This window comes from Canis aureus, chromosome 22 (genome assembly GCF_053574225.1).
Source record: "Canis aureus isolate CA01 chromosome 22, VMU_Caureus_v.1.0, whole genome shotgun sequence".
Taxonomy (NCBI): Eukaryota; Metazoa; Chordata; class Mammalia; order Carnivora; family Canidae; genus Canis; species Canis aureus.
Genome location: NC_135632.1, coordinates 2,617,033 through 2,642,512, shown reverse-complemented (window position 1 = coordinate 2,642,512; position 25,480 = coordinate 2,617,033). Strand labels below are relative to the sequence as shown.

General features: G+C 45.5%; 1 protein-coding gene and 1 long non-coding RNA gene across 5 annotated transcripts in view; both read left to right on the top strand.

Moving 5' to 3' along the window:
- The window catches only part of LOC144293651 (uncharacterized), a 32,584-nt gene extending 10,244 nt beyond the window's left edge, over positions 1 to 22,340 (top strand). The window contains exon 3 of one of the 2 annotated variants that reach the window (XR_013360853.1): positions 21,899 to 22,340. This is a non-coding gene — a long non-coding RNA (uncharacterized LOC144293651). Of the gene's footprint in view, positions 1 to 452; positions 725 to 21,898 lie in introns of those variants that run through there. The other variant, XR_013360852.1, reaches the window with a different exon arrangement.
- KCNAB1 (potassium voltage-gated channel subfamily A regulatory beta subunit 1) overlaps positions 1 to 25,480 on the top strand; it is a 359,776-nt gene that overhangs the window by 169,228 nt on the left and 165,068 nt on the right. The gene's annotated exons all lie outside the window — the stretch shown is intronic.

Genomic DNA, 25,480 nt, shown 5'->3' with positions numbered 1-25,480 from the left:
TCAAAAAGTCAAAAGACGGGAAAAAGTTTCAAGTCCTCAAGACCAAACAGAGTTAGTCCCCATTCTCCATACCTCTTCCCTCTTTCCCCCTGGTATGGAAAGGGGAAGGAGAATGTGAAGAGAATTAGGTGCTGGAGGTGGGGAACATGTCCCCTGCCAACAATCATAGGTCAAATCAAGAAGGGGATGGAGATAACTGAATGTTACCTTTGGGGATCTGAGAGGAGAGGGAACCAGGAACCTGCTGCCCAGCGGGAGCTCTGGAAGAAAGCTGCTTTGCAGAGAGGCTATGTGCACCCAGGGGCATGGGATGAGGATGGTGTGGGCACACACGGCCTTCTGTAACTCCCTCCAGGGAGAGGGTGAGAGCAGTTGAACACTCCCAGTGTCCCAAGTAAAATGGGAATTTAGCTGAGAAAGCATTGAAGGGTGAAGTCCTCTTACTTTCACAGATGGAGAAGAGACCACTCGATAGAAGACAGTAGAAGGACCAGACCAGAGACTCTTAGCAGATGTGGACATAGAGGCAACTGTCCTTTAATTACCTTAAGTCTATTCTACATTTCAAGGGAGTCCAGACCAGGCTATATTAAGATGGAGAGGTAAATACCTTTCCTCATTCAACAGTGACCTTTGTATAAACCCAGAGCTTGTAATTCACCCCAGGGGAAGAGAAGGGAAGGGAGGGGAATCCTTAATGAGACCAAGGTGGTTTTTTTTTTTTTTTTTTGAGACCAGGTTTTAATTACAAAATGACTTTGATATCTTAGAAATGTCATTGTCTTTCCCCAAATATAATTAGATTAAGGTTTCTGAAAATGAGACCCTGAGATAGGTACAGGAAAAATTTAAAACTCGCTTTCTTGCAAACCATATCCTATCTGCCACACTTTCATAGTAAAACAATAAGTGAGAAAATAGGACGAGCTTTGTATGCTTATCCATGCTAGTGGCTGAGTTATCCCCTCTGTCTCTGCTAAGTGCATATCACCAGCCCTGAGGCATCATCAGACTTACCATGTAAAGTTTCCAGGACCCATTTGTTCTTACTTTAAGAAATCAGGGCAGTCTTTGCCTGTCTCTGCCCTTCAGGCACTTCTGTTCATCATGGTTTCTCCCGGACCCTTGACTGGTTCTAGAGTCTGGGTCTCTCAACTCATAGATGATGACCCAGAAGTCTTTCAGAGTTGGGTTTTTTGTTTTGTTTGTTTTTTTTTAAATAGCCACAAGGATTGCTTTATATTTGCCCCCAATGCTGGGTCTCAGTTCCACTTTGAATCATTTCTGTTGACATTTTCACCTTGAGAACATTGTCCTCACTGGAAGAAGATGGGCTCAAAAGGACAGCTGAGGCGGTGTGGCTTCCAGCTGTCAGCAGCCACAACACATCACCTGCCAAGCAGCGACCATTCTTTTGTCAATCCCCTGGGACTCTGCAAGATGCCAAGACAGTCTCTGCTGAGCCAGCGAGCACTCACGGCATCCTCTTCTGTGGTCCCTGAGGCGAGCTAGGGGTCCTTCGGTGTGTTTGGGAAATGTCAGCTCACTGACCTCTGTCCCCCCAGGGTGCACCACAGGCCTTCCTGAAGCTTGTAGGCTTTACAGGCTTTGTAGCCAAAGCCCCAGTGTTCCTGTTTCCATTAGCATTCTATCATCTGTGGTGCTGCTCCTCCAGAGTGTGCCTCTCACCTCCTACCAACACTCAGTTTTAAAGAAAGGGGCAAGGAGACTGACCTTCCTCCTCATCCTGAGTAGAGCCCCCACCTCTGCCCAGGAAGAGGCTCCTGTGGGTGTGGATGTGGCTCTGGCCCCGGGACACTGCTGGGCAGGGTCTCCTTGTTCCACCGCCAACACTCAGGCACTGGAAACCTCCTAGAAGACTTGGTGATTGACCTGGCTTTGCAAATAGATGTCGTCTGAGCTGTCCTTTAAAACCATCCCAAGGTTTTTTTTTTTTTTTTTTTTTTTTAATTTATTTGACAGAACACAAGTAGGTGGAGCAGCAGGGAGAGCAGCAGACTCCCCGCCGAGCCAGGAGCCCAGTGCAGGGCTCGATCCCAGGACCCCGAGATCGTGACCTGAGCTGAAGGCAGACGCTTCCCCGGCTGAGCGCCCCCGGTGCCCCCTCAAGATTCTCTTCTGAACACTTAGTCTCATTTGCCCCAGAGATGGCCCGATGATGGGGAACCGGGCCTGTCGGCGTGGCATTCAGGGGCTGCAGAAAGGCAGGCCCGTGGCCGGCGCCGAGCAGATCAGTGGGGCCCAGCCAACAGCGCAGGTTCTGTGCCGGTTCAGGAAGAAGCTTCCCGTGGAGCCTGGTAGAAGAAGAACTAGAACGCGGTGAAGTTTTCCTGAGCGCTGACCGTTCAGTCTAAGAGAATCCCTTTTAGGGGCAGCCCGGGTGGCCCAGCGGGTTTAGCGCCGCCTTCACCCAGGGCGTGATCCTGGGGCCCCGGGATCGAGTCCCACGTCGGGCTTCCTGCATGGAGCCTGCTTCTCCCTCTGCCTGGGTCTCTGTCTCTCTCCCTCTCTCTCTCTGTCTTTGTCTCTCCCATGAATAAATAAATAAAATCTTTAAAACAAAAAGTCTTAAAAGAATCCCATTTAGGGCCGCTTGGGCGGCTCAGCCTGTGAAGCTTCCAACTCTTGATTTCGGCTCAGGTCATGATCTGAGGCTTCCAGGCCGGAGCCCTGCAGGCAGCTCCTTGCCCAGCGCAGGGCCTGCTTGAGGCTCCCTCCTCGCCCCTCTGCCCCCCACCCCCAACCTTGCACGCGCTCTGGCTCGCTCTCAGATAAGTAAATACAATCTTATAATTCCTTCTTAAGATAATTTTAAAAACATTCTTTTTTCTATTTATTCATGAGAGACACAGGGGGAGAGAGAGAGAGAGGCAGAGACACAGGCAGAGGGAGAAGCAGGCTCCCTGCAGGGAGCCTGATGTTGGACTCGATCCCGGGTCTCCAGGATCACGCCCTGGGCCGAAGGCGGTGCTAAACCTGCTGAGCCACCTGGGCTGCCCAAGATAATTTAAAAAATATTCTTACAGACACACACCTCGTACGTATAAAGGAGAGCACATACGTGATATTTAAGATTGAAGACTCTTCTTTCACTCTATATGGTATCAGAGGTCTTTTTTTTTTTTTTTCCATTTACGAAACCCTGGTGATAGCAGATGGTGGTAGGCATTCTGTTTGTGTGTCTGTTAGTGTCCTAATGTGGCAAAATAAAAGTTAGCGACCTTATGTCCATTCCCCAAATTGTTTTACTTTTTATTTTTTTCCCCCAATTTGTTTTAGAATGTTTACTGGTACTTAGGATCTAGGCATCTGGAAACCCCTAGTGTTGATGAAGTCCCTGTGGGCTAAGTTTTGGCAGCAAGACATCGAATTTTCCCTAACGGTCTTGTGTGGGACCCACTGGGATAAGCTGCACAACCATTAAAAGAGGTGGGGGGAGAGTATCCACAGGGACATGGATGTCAGTGGGGATCTTGAAATGCTCCCCCTCTGCCCGCCTCAGAAGGTGCTGAGCTCAGGGCTCTAGGCTGGAATGGGGTGGGCCTTCCCTACAGCTGCTTTCTCGGCTTGCCATATGTAAATATGTGCTCTAGCCCCACATAATCCTGATCACTTCTGTATCTTGACAAGTTTTATTTAAAAAAAAAAAAAAGCCACGAGTCATATATGAGCTTTTAGATTAAAATGAGTTGGCCTCTTTTTTTTTTTTTTTTTTTAAGGTTATTTCTGGGCTTCATATGTTTGGATTCTTAATTAGAGACTGTGGACATTCCTTCATTCGAATGGCGTATTTTAAAAGGGAAAACACTAATGAGAGTTTCTATAGGAGCACGAAAGGTCAGGCATAAGTAATTTGATGCCAAGCTTTCTAGCTTCCATGCAAGGATCCTGCTCCTTTACTTTTCACCACGTTTAGTCCTTCGGTTTCTTTCCTTGGAGTGGGTCCTCTATACCCTTTCCCTCTAACGGGCTCAGTCGCACCAAGGACCTCAGGTACCGGTGCATCACGTTCTCTTGGAACTGTCTGTTCGGAGTGGGTTAGTGACCCCTAGCCCATGTATGGGTTACTTCCAACCAATTCCAGCTTTTCCACAGCCAGGGTGTCAGCATCTGAGGTAAAGAATGTCTGCACCCGGACAACTGGTGTTAAGGCCTCCGTATGCACTACTACCCTCCCTACAAATCTAGGGATAGGCACCCTGTGCTCAAACCACGGTCAGACCAAGAGGCTTGAATTTTCCTTCAGAAAATATGGCCATTGTGCTACAGAGCCCTTTGGTAAAACTTAAAAGTGATAATGGAACTTTTTGGAGGTGTTTGATGCTTTTGAAAACCTCTTTGTTCTCAGGGTAAGTAAAACAACAACACAGCTGTGCATGGGATTTGTGACTTCCTCTGGGGAGACCCGTTTCACCCCTGGATGTTAGGATTAGTTGTTCATTTCCGAGCCTAGATAGTCAAGTTTGGTCAGAAGCCTTCCTGTAAAACGGTTCCCAAGATCCTTTTCTTTTCCCTGGTCCCTTAGCCAACCTTTGGTGACGGTGGCCTGTCCAATGTAGAGCCTCAAAGAGCCTTGAAGCTGGCCTGAGATAGAATGGGACCAGAGCTAAAAATCTGTTTGGGTAGTGTTCCTGCCCTGCTCTCCCTTGTATGCATCATTTCTCACCCCCTTTGCCCTTCTTTCCCCTTCTCGTTTTTTTCTGGAAAAAGAAATAAAGGCACAGGGTGAAAAAAATCTTCAAAAGAAAAGCGTGTAGAGTGACAGGTAAGTCTCCCTCACCTGTTCTTGGTTTCTCTACCTCGGACCGTTAGGTGTTTCCCATTCACTGTAATAGTCTGTGAATATACAAGTAGACACATGTACACGTACGTATACATCATACGTATACATACACAGGTGTGTGTACGTTTTTTTCCTTAAAAAATAGTAATAAGTTATAGCCATTGTTCATCTGGCTTTTTTCCTTGGAGATATATCTTGGAGGTCAGCTCACATCAGTCTATATCTGCCTCATTCAATTTTGTGGAACATTCTATGTGTAGCTAGCTATACTATAGTTGGCCCAGGATGGTCCCTATCGGTGAATGAATTGTTCCTACTTTTCTGTGCGCGCACACACATACAGTAGCTGCATTGAAAAGCAAGATACGTGCGTTTTTAGGTACAGGTATAAGTATATTCATAGGAGGAATTACTAGAAGTGAAATTGCATGATCAAATGTAATGTCCATTTAAACTTTTCATGCATGCTGCCAAATTGCTCTAAGATAGCCTCATAATCTCTTACTGATAATGTTTGAGAATGCCAATTTCCCTTGCCCAATAATGAGTGATAATATCAAACTTTTTGATCTTTGCTAACCTGAAAAGTAAAAAATCATCATGAAGTTTCAATTTGCATCTTTCCACATATTCAGAGTTCACTTGTGTTTCTTTTATTCAGCCGTCTGTGGATGTGTTCACTTTTCAGTTGGGTTGCTGGTCTTTCTCTCCAGAAGTGTTTAGTTTTTATGTCACCAAATGATCAGGCTTTGTAGTTTGTGTCATGCTTTGAAAGTCCTCCTAGATAATTCTTTTAATCCCAAATTTTCTTCTAAATCTTTTAGGTTTCATTTTCTTTAATTCTTTTCTTTTTACATTTAAATCTTGATCTCTCTGGAGTTTATTTTGATGTAGTAAGTGTATTGCTTTCCTTATCCTAGGGGAGGTGGAAAAAAAGAGCACCTCTAGTTGTAGCTGCACAGGCCCAGGGAAATAGAGATGCAGAATCCAGTGGACCAGCTACACCATCAGTGAGCATCTTTCACTGACGCACAGATTCTCCCCTCTGGCTCTGAGCTTTTTGACAAATGCATGACGCATTGATGAGATGATGTGATGGGCTCGTCTTTTTTTTTTTTTGGATCTCACTTGCAGCATAGGCTCAGAGTTACATAAACTGGGAACAAAACTTTGCTTTACCCTTGTGAATTGTGAAGCTTCAGACGAGTTATCTTACCTGAAGTCAATTTCTGCATCTGTGAAACTAAGGACCGCAGCTCTAGCACATCGTGGATATTGCGAGGGTTATGACACAAAAGGGCACGCATGGTTTTGCCTGGCACAGTGCCCAGCTTCTAAAAGTTGCCCCATAAGTGTTAGTTTAATCCTTGGTTTTCCTCTGGATTTTTTACCCCCATTTAACTTTAGTTTTTTTCTCATATAAATATAAGTCAATCCTAGTCAGGAATCATGGTCCCTAGCTTCCCATTTGGGCCGCCTCTTCACAACCACCCACATTTTCTCCTGCACCAGCTCTTATCTGGGACTCTCCCCACTACACCTGTGAGGACTCACTGATCACTTATGAACTCCTAAGCCCAAACCTTGTAACTCCATCTACATTCCCCCAACTTCCGGGCTGTTCTTACCTTGGCACTAAGATCATACACTTTCCTGCTGATCATGCCCCTGACCCTCGGTCATTTCCTGACTCCCGATCATTCCCCAACCCTTGCTCATTTTCCTGACTGCAGCCTTGCCCTTCTCCAAATCCATGCTTGAGGCTGCTGTTAAATTACTACATTCTGCTTCTAGAAACAAATCCAGTCACCTTACTTCTCTGCTTAAAAGGTAAAAGCCCAGTAGCTCTGCACAAAAGACAAAGCTCTCTGTGAGCTCATTCCTGCTGGCATCTGGAGCCTTCTCTTGCAGCTTACAGATTTCCCAAATGCACTGTTCTTTTCCACACCTCTGTGACTTTTCCCTTGCTATCCCTTCGTCTCGGAATGCTCTTCCCTTTATTCTTTCAGCTGGAAAATTCTTCCCATATTTCAAAAGTGCATCGCATTCCTGCTTCCTGCTCCTCCTCTCTGCAAGTTTACTCACCTCTCCCGCTTACCTCGTCTCTTGGACTGCTTTGCCTCTGCCCAAGCCCAGGGACAGTGGCTTGGAGTCACCACTTTATACACACATCGATTAAACACTTATCACATGACACTCCATTATCCTCACATATTAAATTATTCAGATCCGTGCCTGTTCTCCCCTAGATTGAGTTCCCTACAGTTGAGGGCTACAGCTCTATTTACCCCTAGCATATTGCCTAGTATGTAGTAGATTTTCAAAATTAGGTGTCAAAAATAAAATATTAGCCCACCACCAATAACATCCAAACATTTTCTCAGCTTCCAGGGGAGGAATAATTGAGGTAGGATTTCTAGGCTTCAGGACATGTAAAACTTTTTTGTATTTGCAAAATTCCAGTATAATTAACACGCAGGATTAGTTTCAGGTGTACAATATGGTGATTCAATGATTCCATACATTACTCGATGCTTCTCACAATACGTGTGCTCTTAATCCCCTTCACCTGTTTCGCCTGCCCCCTGCCTGCCCCCCCTTGCCCCCAGTTTCCCTCTGGTAACCATAAGTTTGTTCTCGATTGTTGAGTCTGTTTTTTGTTTCTCTCTTTTTGTTTGATTTTGTTTCTTAAATTCCACATATGAGTGAAACCATGTGGTATTTATTTCTGACTTGACTTAGTATAATATACCCTCTAGATCCATCCATGTTGTTGGCAAAGGGCAAGACTTCATTTTTTATGACTCCGTAATATTCCATCGTGTATATATATATATATATATATATATATATATATATATATATATATATATATCTATCACCTCTTCGTCTATTGATGGACACTTAGGTTGCTTTCATATCGTGGCTTTGGTAAATAATGAACTCAACATAAGGGTGCATATATCTTTTTGAATTAGTGGGGGGTTTTTTGTTGCTTATTTTGAAGTAAATACCTAGTAGTGGAATTTTTGGATCATGTGGTAGTTCTGTTTTTAGTTTCCTCAGGAACCTTCATGCTGTCATGCCCACCAACGGTGCGCGAGGGTTCCTTGATCTCTACAGTGTTGTCTTTGGGGCGTGTAATGTTTAGCTAATACCAAGGCACCTCGAGAAAGAGCTTCCATTCTTCTTTTCAACAGCATTTCACCTGTTATTTGAGATTTTATTTTTTATTTTTTAGTTTTTTTTTTTTTTAATTAAAAATCAATTTAGTTACCATACGTTGTAGTATTCGTTTCAGGGGTAGAACTCGGTGATTCATCAGTTGCATATAACACCCCGGGGCTCATTACGTCAAGCGCCCTCCTCGATGCCCGGGTCCCGAGCGTGAGCCCCGGGGCCGCTTTGCGTTAAGTGGTCGTGAGGCTGTGCCCGAGCAGGCAAGACGTGGCCCTCGGTGTCCTAGCCCGAGCGGAAGCGGCTCCGTTTATCAAGATGTAGTAGTACTATTGTATTCCATGGCCGTTCTTTTTGGACGTGAGGACTGTCCTGTCTACCTGGCGTGGCCGGGCGGGTGGCGAAGGCCCAGGCCCGGTGTGAAGGCCCAGGCCCGGGGATGATAGTGTCACCCTGCGTGCACCCGGCCGTTGAAGCGCCCTCTGCGGGCTTCTGGGTTTCCAGTGACCCTGAACCTTCGCTGCCCGGTTGTGCAGAGACGCTGAGGCCCGGGCAGGTGAGGGGCCGCCCGGAGCCCCCTGGGTAGTAGCCGCCAGAGCCGTTACTTGAGCTCCGCGTCTGGGTCGCGGCCCCTCACGGGTCTGTTACCTCGGCGCGGCCATGGCTGAGGGCCGAGGCGGCCTCCTCGCGTTGGAGTAATGCCCGGGCCTGTCGCCGACCGGTGGCTGCTGCAGCAGGGCGTGTGCTGCCGGGCGTCCCCGCGGCGGTGACAGACTTGGCCCCGTGTCCGCCTTCCCTCGCCGTCACACCCGGGCGCCCCTCGGGTTCCTGGCCGCTGCCCGCCCGCCGTGGGGGCCCCGGAGCAGGCGATGCCGGAGTCCGCGCGACCTGGTGACCTGGGGAGACTCTTGCCAGCCTTGGGGTCGGGCCGGGATCCGCTCAGCTCCTCTGGAGGCCGGCCTCGAGCTCGCAGGCCCCTGTGGGCGGCAGCCCCAGTCCCGAAGGCCCAGGGATGGACCTTGTATGAAAGGGACATGGAGGGGGGCGTCCTCCTCACGTCAGCCCCAGAAGGCCCCTGAGGCGCTCACACAAGCAGCTCACCCGGCGCGTCGCCCAGATGCAAGCCGGCTCCAGCATCTCCTTCACTAGGGCCCGTGGAAAAGTCCATCTTGACCTGCATCCAGCTCAAGGGAAAGGAAAAATCCACTGGGAACTGAGGAGTGGATAAGCTTAAAAAAAAAAAAATCCCCGAAAGTTCTAGCAGTGACTCCTTCAGGATTCCTTCTGAAACGCGGAGAGACTGTTCTTAACCACATGACACGTGTCTCAGAGTTCGGGTGCTTTGAGCCCCCCGCAGCCTACCATCCCCCCTGGGAAGCCCCCCCTTCGCAGAGTTCCAGGGGCTCCTTCCCGTTTCCAGCGGGCGAGTCCTCCCAGCAGCCCATTCGGGGAACTGGTGGGGAATCACCACCTGCGTCTTCAGTGGGCCTGTGACCCCCGCCCCTGATGGGGCCAAGCCGGTGATTGTGAGGACAGGAAATGGGTTTTATCATTCGGGCGTCTGCCCCGATCCTTGCCGCGGTTTCTTCATTGGCCATCTCTGCTGCCGAGACAGCAGTTGCATTGACCCCACGCGTGAAGTGGGATATTCCACTTTTATTATTGTTTCTTACTGAGAGAATTAGACTCCCCTGACCCCTCCCGTGCTCTTCACTCCCTGAATTCAGGTGAACAATTCGAGAAATCTTGGTTTTACCAAATAATTATTAATGAAGAGACGCACTCCTCCCCTGATGCGATACGCCAATCTGGAAAACGTAGCCTATTTCTACTTTGAAGCCTATGTTTTATGGTAAATTTAATCCTATGGAATACACCGATAAACTCGATGACTTCATTAGAAGTAAAGTCACTGCTTACCCAGACGTATTTATAATAGATACCGATGTTAGTTGCCCTCAGAGTAATGTACCCGCCTTCGTGGATAAGTTATGGGGTCAAAAACTAGTAGGAAGTCATCAGCTCTCAATAAGTTTCTCAACGAAACTTAAAAAAAAAAAAAAAAAAAACAGATCGAGACAGTGGGTCAAGGTGTTTGCAGACACGTAGGCCGGTCGCACTACATCGAAGCTTGGGGTGAGTACCGAGAAAATGCTGTGGTGGGGAGCCCAGTTCTCATCATCTTAACCACACTGCTGCTGAGTCGGCCCTGTGGTTCAGGCCTGCCCCGGGCCCCCGAACATCCGGGCACCCGCCGTGAGACGGTCGCCCTCCTCCTGCCTGTTCCCGTAGCCTGAGCTCTGGCGGGCCGAGCCCGCGGCTTCTCCGCCCTGGGCCCGTCTCGCGGCGCCCCAGAGTGCCCTACCCACAGACTGCGTCCGGTAACACGTTTTATTCTGCTGCGAAGAGATGCAGTTCAGTGGTTCTCAAGTGCATTGACCATAACCATAGAAAGAAACACATTTTCCGTTGTAAACCAATGCACGTATGCACATGTACTGTAAGCCAAAGTTTAAAAAAGAAAAAAATATTGTCCTCATATATGGGGTGAGCTGCGAGCTCTGATATTTTCTATTCTACTCCATGCCATTTTATCCTGCTTAAAAATACTGGATGTGACCTTTAAAATAGATTTCACGACAAACTAATGGGTCACAGCCATCAACTTGACGCACACTACCTAGCACATGTTGGGAAAGGCTTTTCCCACACCCACAGCACGGCCCTCCGTGGCATCTGCTCCCCGACCGCCACCCCATCCCCATGTTCCCGGCAGAGCTTTTGCTGCCCTCAGCTTCCTCGGAGACACCACCTGGGATGCCTGGCCAAGGTCCCCCAATAATCCCCTGTTTTCAACAAACATGATTTTCAAAGCAAGTGTGAATGTGGGGGAAGCCAAACTTCATTTTGCACCTACATTTTTTTCTTCTTTCTCTACACTGCCAACACCACAGGTGGTGCTAAAGGTAGACTACATTCCGGGTTGGGAGAGACCTAAAAGGAATGAAAACGTTCAGTTGGAAAAGTCGATGACTGTAAACTGCATTGCCTGTTCTCTTAATCCGAGGGAAAGTACCAAAAGACATGAAGCTCTTCCTGTGGGGTCTCCTTGTGGACAAACCCCAGTGTCTAGCTGTCCTCCCCTGTCCCCAAGTCTCCCTAGCTCCTCTTGTCTCTACACTCTGGACCTTCATCCCCTGGGGTTGTCCTAGGGACAATTGTAAATGCCACTGTCCCACCCTCCCATGGTCTCTGACACACTATTCATTTCTTGATTCTGAGTGAGCCTGCCTTACATACCCGAGAGAGATTTAAAATACCTCCGCACAGGGCCTCAGACCCAGAAATTCCCCCTCTGACTGCTCTGAGGTGGGGCTGGGGTGTTGTTTTTGAGCGTTCCCAGGTGTTTCTAAAGAACAGCCAGGGTGGAGCAACCTGGGATGGACCGGACCCCCTGGGGAACTTCAGGAAGGAAACAGGGAGTGGGTATGGTATCGGGTTCGGTTCTCTTCAAGATGCTCTCCCCACTTGCAGAAGCACAAGGAGTACTTCTCTTGATAACGTAGTTGGGAGCCATTTCTCCCAAAGATAAATTATTAATTATTAGAGTCCGTGCAGTTTACATACACATACATGGAACACAATCCCCCCAGACTCCGTCTGTTCTGAAGAATTGTGTCTGCCTCCCTCCCCACACCCTGTCATTCAACATCTACCTTCCAGCTTGTGAACTTAGATCTTCCTGCATTAAATGGGCTCCCAACATGGAGCTCTCTAGCTGCCACCATTTTTGTCTTTCTCAAATTTAAGGATTAAGGTTTAATCCTTAAACCTAAGGATTCTGGTTAAAATTCAGTAGGTCTGGGAAGGAGTCCCAGATTCTGCATTCCTAACAAGTTTTCAGATGATGTGGATGCTGCCTTAGGCCTTAGAACAATTGAGCTGCTGGTCAGAGAGCCCCTGTGGACCTCTGTAAGCGTGTGGGCAGCCACATGGGGGTTTATGAGGAGGAGGAGGAGGACTCAGAGACCTGGGCACAGAGGAGAGAGTGTAGCCAGGCCTCTCTGGCTACAGAGAAGCTTCCTTCAGCGAATCGGCTTCCTAGGTCAGGGCCCTTTCAGTGTCCTCAGCTGATGGGAGAGCGCGGGGCTTGCTGGAAAGTCCCCAGTGGGCTCGGACTCCAGCTGAGACCTTCCCTCTTGGCTGCCTTGGCTGACTGACTGCAGGGCTGGCTCTGATGGCATCGAAAGCATGTGGCTTAGGCCCTAGCATGTTCACGACTGGAGAATTTAATAAACCCAGGGAACAAACACCAGTGACTATACAAAAAGGCTCCTTATTTAGAGTGATGCATGATGGCTAATTTACTTAAATATGCAGGTCAAGAAATACAAAGAAGTCAAAGAAAACAACTTGTAAGTGGAAAAACGTATCCTGCCTCTTCTTACTGGAGGGTGAAGATCTGCTTTGACGTGGTTAGCTTCCTCTCGATGTTTTTAACAGTGAATGCCCTGGCTGAGATACTACACGATCACTTTCCGATTCAGTCATTTGCTAGCACCTCAGGGTCTTGGAGCTATCTGATCTTCTATGATGGGCAATCCATCATCTTCTAGAATGGCCTGGAGAAACCCTTTTTCAGAACACAGCTGCTTTCACCTTTTGGTGCTCTCAGTAGAGCTTGTTTTAGCCAGAAACACCCAAAGCTGCTTTTTATTAGAAAAATCTGTTATCATTTCCTCTTAAGTTTATTTCTCCCTGGTTAACTTGTTAAAGGAGTCCTTTATGTGAGCCACAAATAACATAGGATTGTAAAGAGGGAGAAGCGGGCTCCATGGATTGTAAAGAAAAAGACCATTTCCCTTAATAAAAATAAACTCTGTCATCTAAGATTGGAAAGAAGGGGAAATCTACCTTGAAGAAGAAAACTGCTTGACTTCCCAGCCCAGATTGTTCCTTGCTCTGGTTCTGTCCTTCCCTGACAAGAGCAACTTTCTCCTGGAAACTACCGCTAGCTGCCATTGACCAGGCACCCCTTGCCCACAGGTCTTTGGTGTTGAGTGCTACTTCTTAACGTTATTGCCACATGTGTAACCACGAGTGTACCTATGATCTTCTCAGAGACATAGCTGAAAAGATGAGAATATTTAAACAGGCCTTTAATCCAGGGCAGTGAATCACAAATTGGAGGGCCCATTTAATACCTGATAACAAGGTCCTAATCCCAAAGGTCCTGATTTGCTACATCTAGGATGATTCTGTTCTCACCAAAGACTGCACTTTGTGAAACACTGGCTAAGAGATAAAAAAAAAAAAATAAAAAAAAAAATAACTGAGAAAAGAGCATACAACTAAATAGGATCGGGTTATAAATTTGTACTCTGAGAGCCGATCCCATCTACATCCAAGTCCAGCCCTCTGCTCACCACTAATTCTAGAGCCAGAGGATAAGCTCCAGAAACAGAGACTTCTTTGTTCCCTCCTGTCCAAGGCTAGTTGTCCAAGTTCTGAAGCCCAGCCTTTTTCTTGGATAGTTGGTAATAATGCCCTCTGTTTCTTCAAAGGCCTCACCCTCTGCTGGAAGGGGGGGGTCCCATATCCCATTGAGTCAAAGGAACAATCACATCTGAATCCAACACTATATACCTAATAATTGTTCAAGAAAGAGAAAAAAATAGTGTCCATTAAAGTGGGACAAGGGTGCCCACAGGTCATTGAAGGATAAATCAGGTTTACAAGATCCCACAACTACTGAATGGTTAACCAAAATATTTATTTGGTTATGAGTTTTTGCTTCTTCCACCTTATTTGGCTGATCGCCCCAAATACTCTCTATCTTTCATGGTGAAAATGGAAAATTTACCTTTTTGGCACCCATACACGGCACTCCAGAAGTATGGCCTCTTCCCAGAGCACACATTCTAAACAGGCTGAATGAACTAAAATTGTTCCTATGCATTTTACCCTATAATAAATAATAGGCTGCCTCAAATCTTTCCTAGAAGGAGAAGTATAAACAAATAAATGGCATAATTTGTTTTATTTATTTGTACTTTAATTGCATGCTGTGCTCAGCAAGCAGTGGATCAGATTCAGAAGGCGCTATAATTCTCCTTTTCCCGGTGACAAAGGGGAAAAACAAATTACTCCATTAATAATGTATGTTTGGGAGAAGAAAAGTGAATGGAGGTTTTAAAAATAAATGTACCAGTTTTAAAGTTGAGTTTTAATTTGGTTGCTTTGTTATCATCATGTTTCCCAATTCTCAAAGTTCCTTACGTAATTGAGAATAAAGAAATACCCTATCTTCGGTCACATGTGGTGGTAACATGAAGAGACACTCAAGTTCACGGAGACTCGAGCTCTGGAATTTGAGATTATGGAACTTGAATTTATTTATTTATTTATTTTTAAAGATTTTATTTATTTATTCATGAGAGAGAGAGAGAGAGAGAGAGGCAGAGACACAGAGGGAGAAGCAGGCTCCATGCAGGGACCCCGATGCGGGACTCAATCCCGGGTCTCCAGGATCACGCCTTGGGCTGAAGGCAGGTGATAAACCACTGAGCCACCTGGGCTGCCCATGGAACTTGAATTGAAAACAGATTTATAGATTTGGGAACACACTTGGGCCTACAAAACAAAAATACTTTTTAGATTGAGGATATTCCATTTGAGTTCCCTGGGCCCAAGGTAATAGAAACGTGAAATGTTGGCATTATGACATTTTGCTGGAACAAACTGTAATAGAAGCAGGGTTGATAAGTTGGTCCTAGCACTGGAGCAGGGTTTTAGCCATTTAGTTGCTGGATGGTAGGGATGGATAGAAGGGAAGGGTGATTGCTGGGATGTGGTGGTTGGGACACTTGGGGAGAGGTTGAGGCAAGGACTCCTTACTGACTAAATGGGAAATTTAGTGTCAGAATATTCTCTACCAACCCTAATTTGAACTAGAAACAGAAGACTCATTACCAACTTTAGCCTCTAGATGAAAGAAAGGAAAATAGAAAAGACAAAGAAAAAAAAAGAGAGAGGCAAATAAGCCGATGAGCCTATCTGGCGCAGTGCTCCTGGGTGGCATCTCACCACAGAGCTAACTGAATTAAATCCAGTTCTGCTAAGCCAGATTTTTGCAGCCATCTCATCGTTCTGAAGGAACAAACAGAGGAGTGCATGCTGCAGTTAAATGAACGTAAGCGCTTCCCCTTTCTGAAACAACAGTGATGGATTTGCCCTGTTCTGGTCTGATCCATCCTTTTCCATGTTCGTGTGGCTAATTATATGGTCTGGAGTAGTTCTTAGCAAAGAGCTCTTAGAGGTGACATCTGAAAGGAAATAAGGCAAAGCAACTACAGTGTAAGCTCTACATTTTGTTATTTTTGAACCGGTAGGAGAGAAGTTCAGAGGAAATCATGTAAGTTATAGTATAAGAAGTGCTGATGTATTTGTGGTCCCTGAAAAGCTATGGTCACATCATAGTCGGCGAGGAAATAAATTAGCGGGAGCATCGTCTCTCCCAAGTAAGGAACAAGCCACACTTCATTAAGGAGAGGTGCGCCCGGTGGAAGCAGCACGGCTGTGGTCTGTTGTTGAGCAAGATTGAAGTTCCCATCGTGACATCGTCTCTTAAATGCTTTATAATGAGAAGAAATCTTAGTGTTTTTTTTTTTTTCCTCAACACTTATGCTAAGCCTCAGGGTTGGCCCAAGAATTAAATAAAATAATATATGTAAATGATCTTATTCATAGTAAGTGACTATCTAATGCTAGCTCTGATAATCATCAAAAAATGAAGAAGTCAAATGTAAAGGAGTCTAGGAAAAAGGCAGAAGTTGATTCATGTTACAGAGACCTTTTTTTTTTCCTGTTACAGCCTTTACGTTAATTCATCAGATGAATTTTCAGACCTCTTGCCCACCTGGTTCTGTATTGTCAGTTGGCCATGGCTTTAAAATTTATGAGTAGAGTGATCAGAGTGATAGAATAAACCCAACTCTCCTACTGAGAGAGAGAGAGAGAGAGAACCAAAATGGCATTATTTTCTTTTCAGAGTACATCTCTTTTTTTTTTTAAATTTTTATTTATTTATGATAGCCACAGAAAGAGAGAGAGAGAGAGAGAGAGAGGCAGAGACACAGTCAGAGGGAGAAGCAGGCTCCATGCACCGGGAGCCCGATGTGGGATTCGATCCCGGGTCTCCAGGATCGCGCCAAACCGCTGCGCCACCCAGGGTTCCCAGAGTACATCTCTTATAAGGTATTCCACGTCTACGTGGCATAAATATTTAAGGATCCTGGAAAAAATCCTGAACAGGAGACATGTATTTGTTCATGTTTTACTGGTCAGGTTAAAAAAAAAAAAGGTGGCACAAGTTTTAATAACTCTAAAAGCCAAAGACAAATGAAAAGACATTTAGGCTCAAGGACCAGGCAAAAAGTGGGATCCAGTGTTTGGAATGTGACAAAGAAAGCAGAGGAGACAAGAAAAACAGGGCTGAAATAATCCTACGAGGAACGAGACCATTGGCCACATCTCTCTCAGCTCAACTACCGTTTTCACCCCCTGCAAGTCAACCCCCACAGGTGCGCTGGGCCCCCACTGCTGGCTGCTGGGGAGCAGGTCAAGTCCCTGCAGGCTCCTAGGACTCAGAGATGCCTCGGTCTCTGATGGACTTGTCAGCGCCGAGAGCCTGACTCATTGGAGAGAGTTGGAGAAGCAGCAGAATTGGGCTCATTCGCTTTCATGTAAGAGACTGATCCGCAGTCAGCACGTTACGTACAGAAATGTATCCATCGTAGCATTTTATTGCCTCTGTGAAAAGATCAGTCAAAACGGCACTTAAGGAATCTGGACGTTTCAAACCTTCAAGATCTTTCACGGGTTCACATAACTAATTCAGAGAGCTTGTCCGTCATTTCTGAGTGGTATTTTTCTTTAAACATTACTTTCTAGTTCTTCAAAGTCTTGACCTTTAAATTGTTTCATGATTCCTATATCTTCAAATGCTTTAGAGTAACGTGGTGTTTCCGTGAGTTTTCCACGGGAAATTCTCAATGTGTGTAGGATGCATCTAACAGGCGATGTCAATGAGACAGGAAGAGGAATCAGGAGGATTCTGGCCCATTCTTTGTTCTTGTTCTTTTTTTTTTCTTTTCTTTTTTTGTATTCAAGAAATATATCAGGACCGTCAATCTACCAAAGAGCCAGACGTTCTAGACCCTGGGGAGACAGGATACGCAGGGTCCCCGTTCTCCACATATAAGCAAGCAAAAAGAAATCCATTAATGAAAGGACGTAGGGAGTGGTAAGAGCTAGAACAGAGAAAAAAAACAACGGGGGGGGCATAGGAGGAGATTTAGTTTGAGATAGGGTGCTTGGGGGGCGCTTTTTGAAGCTGTGACATTTAAGCTGAGGTCTAAAAATGAGATAGTCCAGAGTGGGAGGGAAAGCGTCCAGATAGTAGACACATATATGCAAAGGTCATGAGTAAAGAAGTTGGCGTGGGAGAATGGCTTGGAGAGAGGGGTGCAGGGGGAGAAGCAGACCAGACGAGGGGCGCTTGCTACTGTCCAGGCAAGAGATGCTAGTGGTTCGATTAGGGTGGTGGCGGCAGAGAGTCAGGGCGGCTGTCAGAATCCAGAGTTAGATCGGAGGTGGAATGACATTTCTCGCTGGCAAATTGGGCATGAGATAGCCTTCCCTGCTTTCTGGCCTGAGTAACTAGGAAGATGGTGGTGTCATTTACTGGGCTGAGGAACACGTTTTAGAGGAAAAAAAAAAATAAGAGGTGCATTCTGGACTTGTGGGGTTGAGAAGTCTACATGACAAGCAAGACTTTAAGGAAACCGTGCGCTTGTGTCTGAAGCTCAGAGGAGCGCTCTGATCTGAAGAAGTAACTTTGGGAGTCATCAGGGTAAATTCCATATTGTTATGGAACCCACAGGAATGGGTGTGATTCCCCACGAGGCCTGTAATTAGATGGGGCCTCCACTGAGTGAAGGTAAAGGAGCTTCCTTTTAGGGGATCTATCTTTGGTGAGCCTCTCTGTTTCAGAAGCTCAACTTAAAAATGAGTATTTATGGAGAGTCCTTCTATTCCCCGGGGCCCTCCAGCACCTTCCTCTGGACTAAGGACTTTCATTAGATGATGTTCCCAGCCCCACTGAAGCTCATGATGAGGAACCGCATGAGGAACTCCTCCCGGTGTTTACCGTAGGGATGTTGTGAGGGTCCTGTGGATTATGCTGCACCAGAGGGCATGAACTCACATCCAGATTTAAGATCCATTTCATTCTGCCAAGCATAGGGATTTTAAATATTTTAGTATATGTGCTGCCGAAGCGAGCACGGGATTTTAAATATTTTAACTGTATTATTTAAACCAGACAAGCATGTGTTGTGTAAATAGCCTCAGTACCCTTCACTCCCTATTGCATACCCAGCTGCTTTTCTCCTTTTTGTTACCTGCCCCCACCCCTGCCCTCCATAGCCCCATGGAGGCAGCATTTGCGTTTGCTGCCCCTGCCTTTGCACAGTGTGGTGACAAGGGTGGTGGTGGTGATATCGAGGACAGCATGGTGAGGAATGGTGGCGATGATGACCGTGTACTGAGCGCTCCGTGTCAGACGTTGCTCTGAGCTCTTCATGTCTACTCATAATGACCCAATGACCCTATGAGGCAGCTGAGGTGTTCCCCATTTCCCAGATGAGGAAATCGAGGCACACAGGGAGGTTAAGTACCTTGTGCTTGGTTATACGGCTCCTGAACTCTTAAACACTTCATTATACCACATCAACTAATGGAAATGGTAATCCGTGCTAGAGGCGCTAATGTGTCCTTGTGAGATCATCTGGGGACAAGTGGAGGAAAGACAAAAGGAGAGAAATCTTGAAGCGGTACCTTCATGTCATGGTCCAGCCAATGATGGGACTCAGCAGCAACTACCTTCTCTGCCTCTCGTCCCACCCTGAATGACCTGCAGCCCATGAGTAGGCCCGTTCCCATTGCACGGGAGGTCGTAGCAAAGTCCCCAGTTTAAACAGCTGCTGGTTTCCCAAGTACCTTCTAAAGAGGAAGAGATAATCAGTAGCATCGAGGGAGTTGGCGACCTTCTACCCCACGGCTTCTGCTTCACGTTTTCCAGCTGCTGCTAGGAAAGAAGAAATCTTTAATTTTCAGTTCCTACTGAGTTCTTTCCTCTTCTAATTTCTTGGTCTCCCTATTATTTCCTACGTAGGCTAAGCCCTACTGCAGTTAGCTAAACAATTTCTGGACTTGTTAAGGCAGAGATCACTTGGGATTCTGTTTATCTTTTTAAAACTATTTTCAAAATGCAGAGCTGAACGTTCTGTGTCCCACGTGCCAACGTTTGGATGCTTGTTATTTTTATGTTAATGTTACCTGCGTCTGCTAACACTTTATTCTTTAAAACAAAACAAAAACCGTAGTAGGCAGTGACCATGTCAGGATGATTAAACTTTGGCTCAGTGCTGGGCACACAGGAATATGAGTTTGTTTGTTTTTAATTTTAAATAAATGAGATAAAACGGTGAATTCATGAACCGATCAGTTAAGGAAGGCAACTCACTTCTCGGGGAGACACTCTTCCTGGGAAAGGAGTGTTCTCCATACATTCAGGAGAATTGTTTAAAATTCTTGGAGATTAAGTGGGAGAAAAAAAGGAATTCAAATTCCTTCATAGCCGTCGCCTCCTGAGGATGAGCAAAGAATAAAGACCGAGCATTTCGGAAGTGAGGACGTAAGCCCGCGAAGATCCAGGTTTTGAGTCCCCAGAATTCCCAGGAACACGGTATGTGTGTGGCGCCAGAGACCCTGTACCCCAACTTCGACTTGAGCGTTCAGTAACCTGGCTGAGCTAGAGAATTCCGGGAGGCCCGGGAGCAGGACAGGGACCCGCAGTGGGGACGCCGTGTCCCAGGCCTCAGGGGGCGATGAGGGTGGCGAGGCTAGGTGCTCGGGCAGGAGAGCAGCTTTAGGGGGCGGGCTGGGCACCCCAGATGGGAGCAGCGCCCACGCCAGGCTACCCCTGCTCGGATGCTGGGTCTGGCCGCCTACGCTCCCCCGTTGACGAAGAGCTGCTTACGCGATTCCAGCACATTCCCCCCAGGGAGACCCCTGCTGCGAGCAGCTGTTAGGTCGGGCACCACCTGTAAGACGAGTTAGAAGGGGAGGGAAACTGTGTCCACGGAGTGACTCCTGTTCAGGCGGGCGGCTGTCCTCCGCTTCCCGCAGCTTGAGCTTCCGTCCTCTCACGGGGGCCCATCTCCTCCCCCTTCTTGTCTGTCCTTTTCTCCTTCTCTTCCGTTTTTCTTTTCTCAGACCTTCGTTGAGCCTCTGCTGTGTGCCGGGCAGGTGCTGGGGCCCAGGCGGACGAGGACGAGTCTCACCCAGACCCGGCCTCAAGACGGTCATGGTCGTTAGGTCATATTCGTTGTCTACTGCTGTGCAACAAATCACTCTGAAATTTAGTGGCTTATTTTTTTTAACTGAGCATTTTTAAAAAATATTTTTATTTATTCATGAGACAGATAGATGAGAGAGAGAGAGAGAGGCAGAAACACAGGCAGACGGAGAAGCAGGCTCCATGCAGGGAGCCCTACGTGGGACTCGATCCCGGGTCTCCAGGATCAGGCCCTGGGCCAAAGGCGGCACTAAACCACTGAGCCACCCAGGCTGCCCAAATTTAGTGGCTTAAAACCACATGTATTTTCTCATAGTTTCCGGGGATCAAGAATCCAGGGGCAGCCGAGGTGGGGCCTCTGGCTCAGGGCATCTTGGGAGCCGACACACCCAGTGTAGGTCTGGGCACCGTCCTCTCCAGGCCCAGCTGGCACAAGAGCCACTTCCAGGCTCACTCGTGTTATTCTTGGCGGGCTTGCGCATGTGGTGGCTGCTTGTTGGCTGTTGGCCAGAGGCCTCCTTCATTTCCTTGCCGCGTAGGCCTGTCTACACTGCATGGAAGGTGGCTTCCATCAGAGTGAGCGAGCAAGAGACGGGGCAAAGAAGCCGTCACTTCACTGTATTCTGTTTGATAGGAACCTGTCTCTGGGGCCAGACTCCCCTCAAAGGGAGGGGCCGGGTTACACACGGTGTGAACCCTGGGAGGCAGGGGTCACCGGAGGCCGCTGGCCAGGGCAGTGTTGCCATGGCGGCTTTTAAAACCTTTCAGCCCCAAATCATCTGGCCCCAACACATCCATGACCCTTTCCTAAAGCTGCGGTTAGGAAGGCAGGTGAGGAAGTTTAAGGAGCATTAGAATAAAGCCCAACGACAGAATAAAGGTAACTTATTATTCCTGTTTTCCGACTTTGCCAGAACTTACGTCCCAGGTTTCCGTCTCTAATGGAGAATTGGGATGGCCTCACCCATCCTGTCCACGCAGATCCTTCCCCCCACCCCCTGGTTCCAGCCAGGCAGGTAGAGTCCTCAGTAGTCAGCTCAATATGCCTCCCTATTTAGTTACAGAGAAACTAAGACATTATGACTTGTGATGTGTCTACTTGACTCAATACTTCGTGATCAGCTTTCCCACCAGCAAAACCTGCAGCTTCAAGAATACAGCTCACACACGATACCCAAATGGGAGATTTCCACTCAGGAATCTAGCCCACGAGCCCGGGTGTTATTCATGCATCGCGTCAGATGAGAGAGAGTCTGAAGGCACCCCTAATTGGCTGCCTTGGGATAACGCTTTTCAGATGAAGTCGATTGATCTCTCCGTGTCTGCTAGACCTGAGTTATAGCCACTCGTGTTTCAGTCTAAAAGATTAATAACGTATCCTACAAATGGATCCTGCAGTACAATTTAAGATTTTTAAGAGAGCATATTCACACCCATGTCATCATTTTCGAAGGAAAGGAATGCAGATTGGAAATAACCTGAATATTTTTCAACAGAATGCAGATATGTCACCAAAGAATCTACTATTTTATTATACACGTTGCCAACATTGAAATGAGACCCACGTCCTTAGAGTGTGACTTAGTCTCATAAACATTAATGCGGTGGCCCTCGGAAGTCCCCCGAGGGGTAGGTCACAGGCCGTGTCTGAGGTAAAGGAGATGTTCGTGCTGCCTAGACGGCTTCCTCGCTCATGTTCAGTGCTCCACTCGCCTTCTTGAGAAACCATGAGCTCCGCATGTGATGACTACCTTAGAAGTCCCTGTTCATTGAAATACTGCAGCAAATTTATGGTGGAGTTTTCTTTAGTACAAAAATAAATAGTCTATGGCTCAAAACTTAGAATTTTATTGCAAATTTTGTCAAACAGTGAATTTGTCTCCATGGTCAAAACTGAGTTTAGGAGTCTTCCGTACGATATGTGTGTGTTTTTTTAATATATCTATCTACAGTCACGGGGGGGGGGGGATTTTTGAGATCTTAGAACCTCCATCATTATTATTTTGTTATTCTAAAGTACGTGGTATTTCATACTGCAGAAAATGTGACCCCAAGTTAGGAATCACTGAAGAAAAACACAGGAAACTGTCTTAATCCATCGCTTAGGGAGGGCGTGAAAAACGACGAGCATGGACACTTTTCACACTGCAAAACCGACTTCCACAATGCACGAGGGAAGGTTAAGGGGGTGACCACAAAAAATAAATCCTGCCTTCATATTTCATATATGGCCATTTCTTCCAGAGCTCATTTAAAGTTGTTATTATTCCCTTGATTCTGTTAGCACAATAGACGCACCTGCCACCGTGAATCCGTTGGCCAGTCTGAGAAGAGGCTCATCCCGCAACAAGTAGGAACTCTGAAGGGGGAGACGTGGGTAGAAAAGAAAGTCGTGATATTTGAGCCATAGAAATATTTTTAGGAGAAAACTAAGAATTGCGTTTCTTGTTGTCTGTATGGCAGAGCAATGTTTCACAAACCTAGTGACTCTGCCTTGAGTGTGGTACAAGATTTTTACTATTTTCTCATTCATACAGCTTCTTAAAACACCACCAAAGCCTGGTTCTGATGCTCACAGTACCGTTTGATATGTTTTAATGAATTGCAGGAAGTTTTATAGACAGGATTCCCCTAATAGAAATATAATGAAACTACATGTGTAATTTAAAATTTTCTAGGAGACATGTTAAAAAAAATGTAAAAGTAGGTGATACCATTTTAATAATATGTTTTAGTTAATCCACCATATCCATAATACTGCTATTTTGATGTATAACAAATACAAAAATTATTGAGATATTTTGTGTTATTTTTTCATACTAAACCTTCAAAATCTGGTGGGTATTTCAGGGCACTAAAATACTGTTTGGCTCAGTCAGTAGAGCACGTGATACTCAATTTCAGGGTTGTGAGTTCAAGCCCCATATTGGGCATGGAGCCTACTTTAAAAAAAAAAAAACACTCAATTTGGATGTTAGATTTTTTTTTTTTTTAGTTACATGGACAACACTTATCTGTAACACCTCAAATGGTGGCTTTTATTTTTTCTTTCCTTTTTTTTTTAAATTTAAATTCAATTTGCCAATATTTAACACCCAGTGCTCATCTCATCAAGTGCCTTCCTCAGTGCCCATCACCCAGTTACCCCATCCCCCCATTCATCTCCCCTCCTGAAACCCTTTGTTGGAGAGGATTTGGAGAAAGGGGACCCTCATGCACTGTTGGATGTTAAATTTTTATCAGAAGCCCTTAATCTGTATTTAAATTTCATAAAATTTACATTTGAAAGTTTGCTCTTTTCCAAGGTGTTCCAGACATACTTAGGATAGCTGAATTGAGTGCCCATTTTTAAAGCTTAATCAAAATTAATATTTAAAATTCAGTTTCTCAGTTGCACTAGCTACGTTTCAAGTGAACAATAGCCACATGTGGCTAATAGCTATCATGTTAGACACAACAGTCTTAAAATAATAAAACTTTTCATCCTTGGAGCCACCATGATTCTCCCTGCAGATGGATTTTTTTTTTTTTTACCTTGCCACATAATCTCTACTTGTTTGATGTTTGTTATCCTCATAGTATTGTTTTTAACAAAGGACACCAAGATGTGTGAAATTGGTCTTTAACATTTTTTAAAATTTAATTTTAATCCCAGTATAGTTAACATACAATTTTATACTAGTTTCAAGTGTATAATATAGTGATTTAACAATATACATTACTTACTGCTTATCATGATAAGTGTCTTAATCCCCTTCACCTATTTTACCCATCCCCCCGACCCAACTCCCCTATGGTAAGCATCAGTTTGTTTTCTATAGTCGAGTATGTTTTTTGGCTTGTCCATTTTGTTTTGTTTCTTAAATTCCATATATGAGTGAAATTCTATAGTATTTGTCTTTCTTTCATTTCAGTTAGCATCATATCCTATAGGTCCATCCATATTGTTGCAAATGGCAAAATTTCTTTCCTTCTGTGGCTGAATAATATTTCATTACATACATACACCACCTTTTCTTAATCCATTCATCTACTGATGGATGCTTGAGTTACCTCCATAATTTGGCCATTGTAAGTAATGCAGCATAAACTGAGGTGCATAAATATCTTCAAATTAGTGTTTTCATATTCTTCGGGTAAATACCTAGTAGTGGAATTACTGGATCATATGGTAATTCTGTTTTTAATTTTTTGAAGATCTTCCATGTTGTTTTCCACAGTGGCTGCACCTGTTTGCATTCCAACCAATCATGCAAAAGGGTTCCTTTTTCTCCACATTCTTGCCAACACTTGTTTTTTTGTGTTGTTGATTTTAGCCCGTCTGCCAGGTGTGTGGTGTTATCTCATTGTGGTTTTGATTTGCATCTCCCTGGTGATGAGTGATGTTGGGCATCCTCTCATGTGTCTGTTGACCATCTGGATGTCTCTTAGGAGAAATGTCTGTTCATATCTTGTGCCCGTTTTTTAAATTGCATTGTTTTTTGGTGTTGAGTTGTATAAACTCTATATAACTTGGATACTAACCTTTTATCAGATATATCATTTGCAAACATTTTCTCCCATTCAGTAGGTTGTCTTTTAGTTCTGTTGATTGTTTCCTTTACTGTGCATAAGATTTTTATTTTAATGCAGTCCCAATAGTTTATTTTTGCTTTTGTTTCCCTTGCCTTGGAGATGTATCTAGAAAAATGTTGCTACAACCTAGGTCAGGGAAGTTACTGCCTGTGTTCTAGGATTTTTATGGTGTCAGGTCTCATATTTAGGTCTTTAAGCCAATTTGCATTTATTATTTTGTGTGATATAAGAAAGTGGTCTAGTTTGATTGCTTTGCATGTTACTGTACAGTTTTCCTACCATCATTTGTTGAAGAAACTTTTTTTTCCATTGCATATTCTTGCCTGCTTTGCTGAAGATGAATTGACTATACAATCGTGGGTTAATTTCTGGGCTGTCTATTCTGTTCCATTGATCTATGTATATACGACAATTCTGCAGTATATCCTGAAATCTAGGATCGTAATGCCTCCAGTTCTTCTTTCTCAAGTTGCTTTGACTATTCAGGGCCTTTTGTGGTTCTG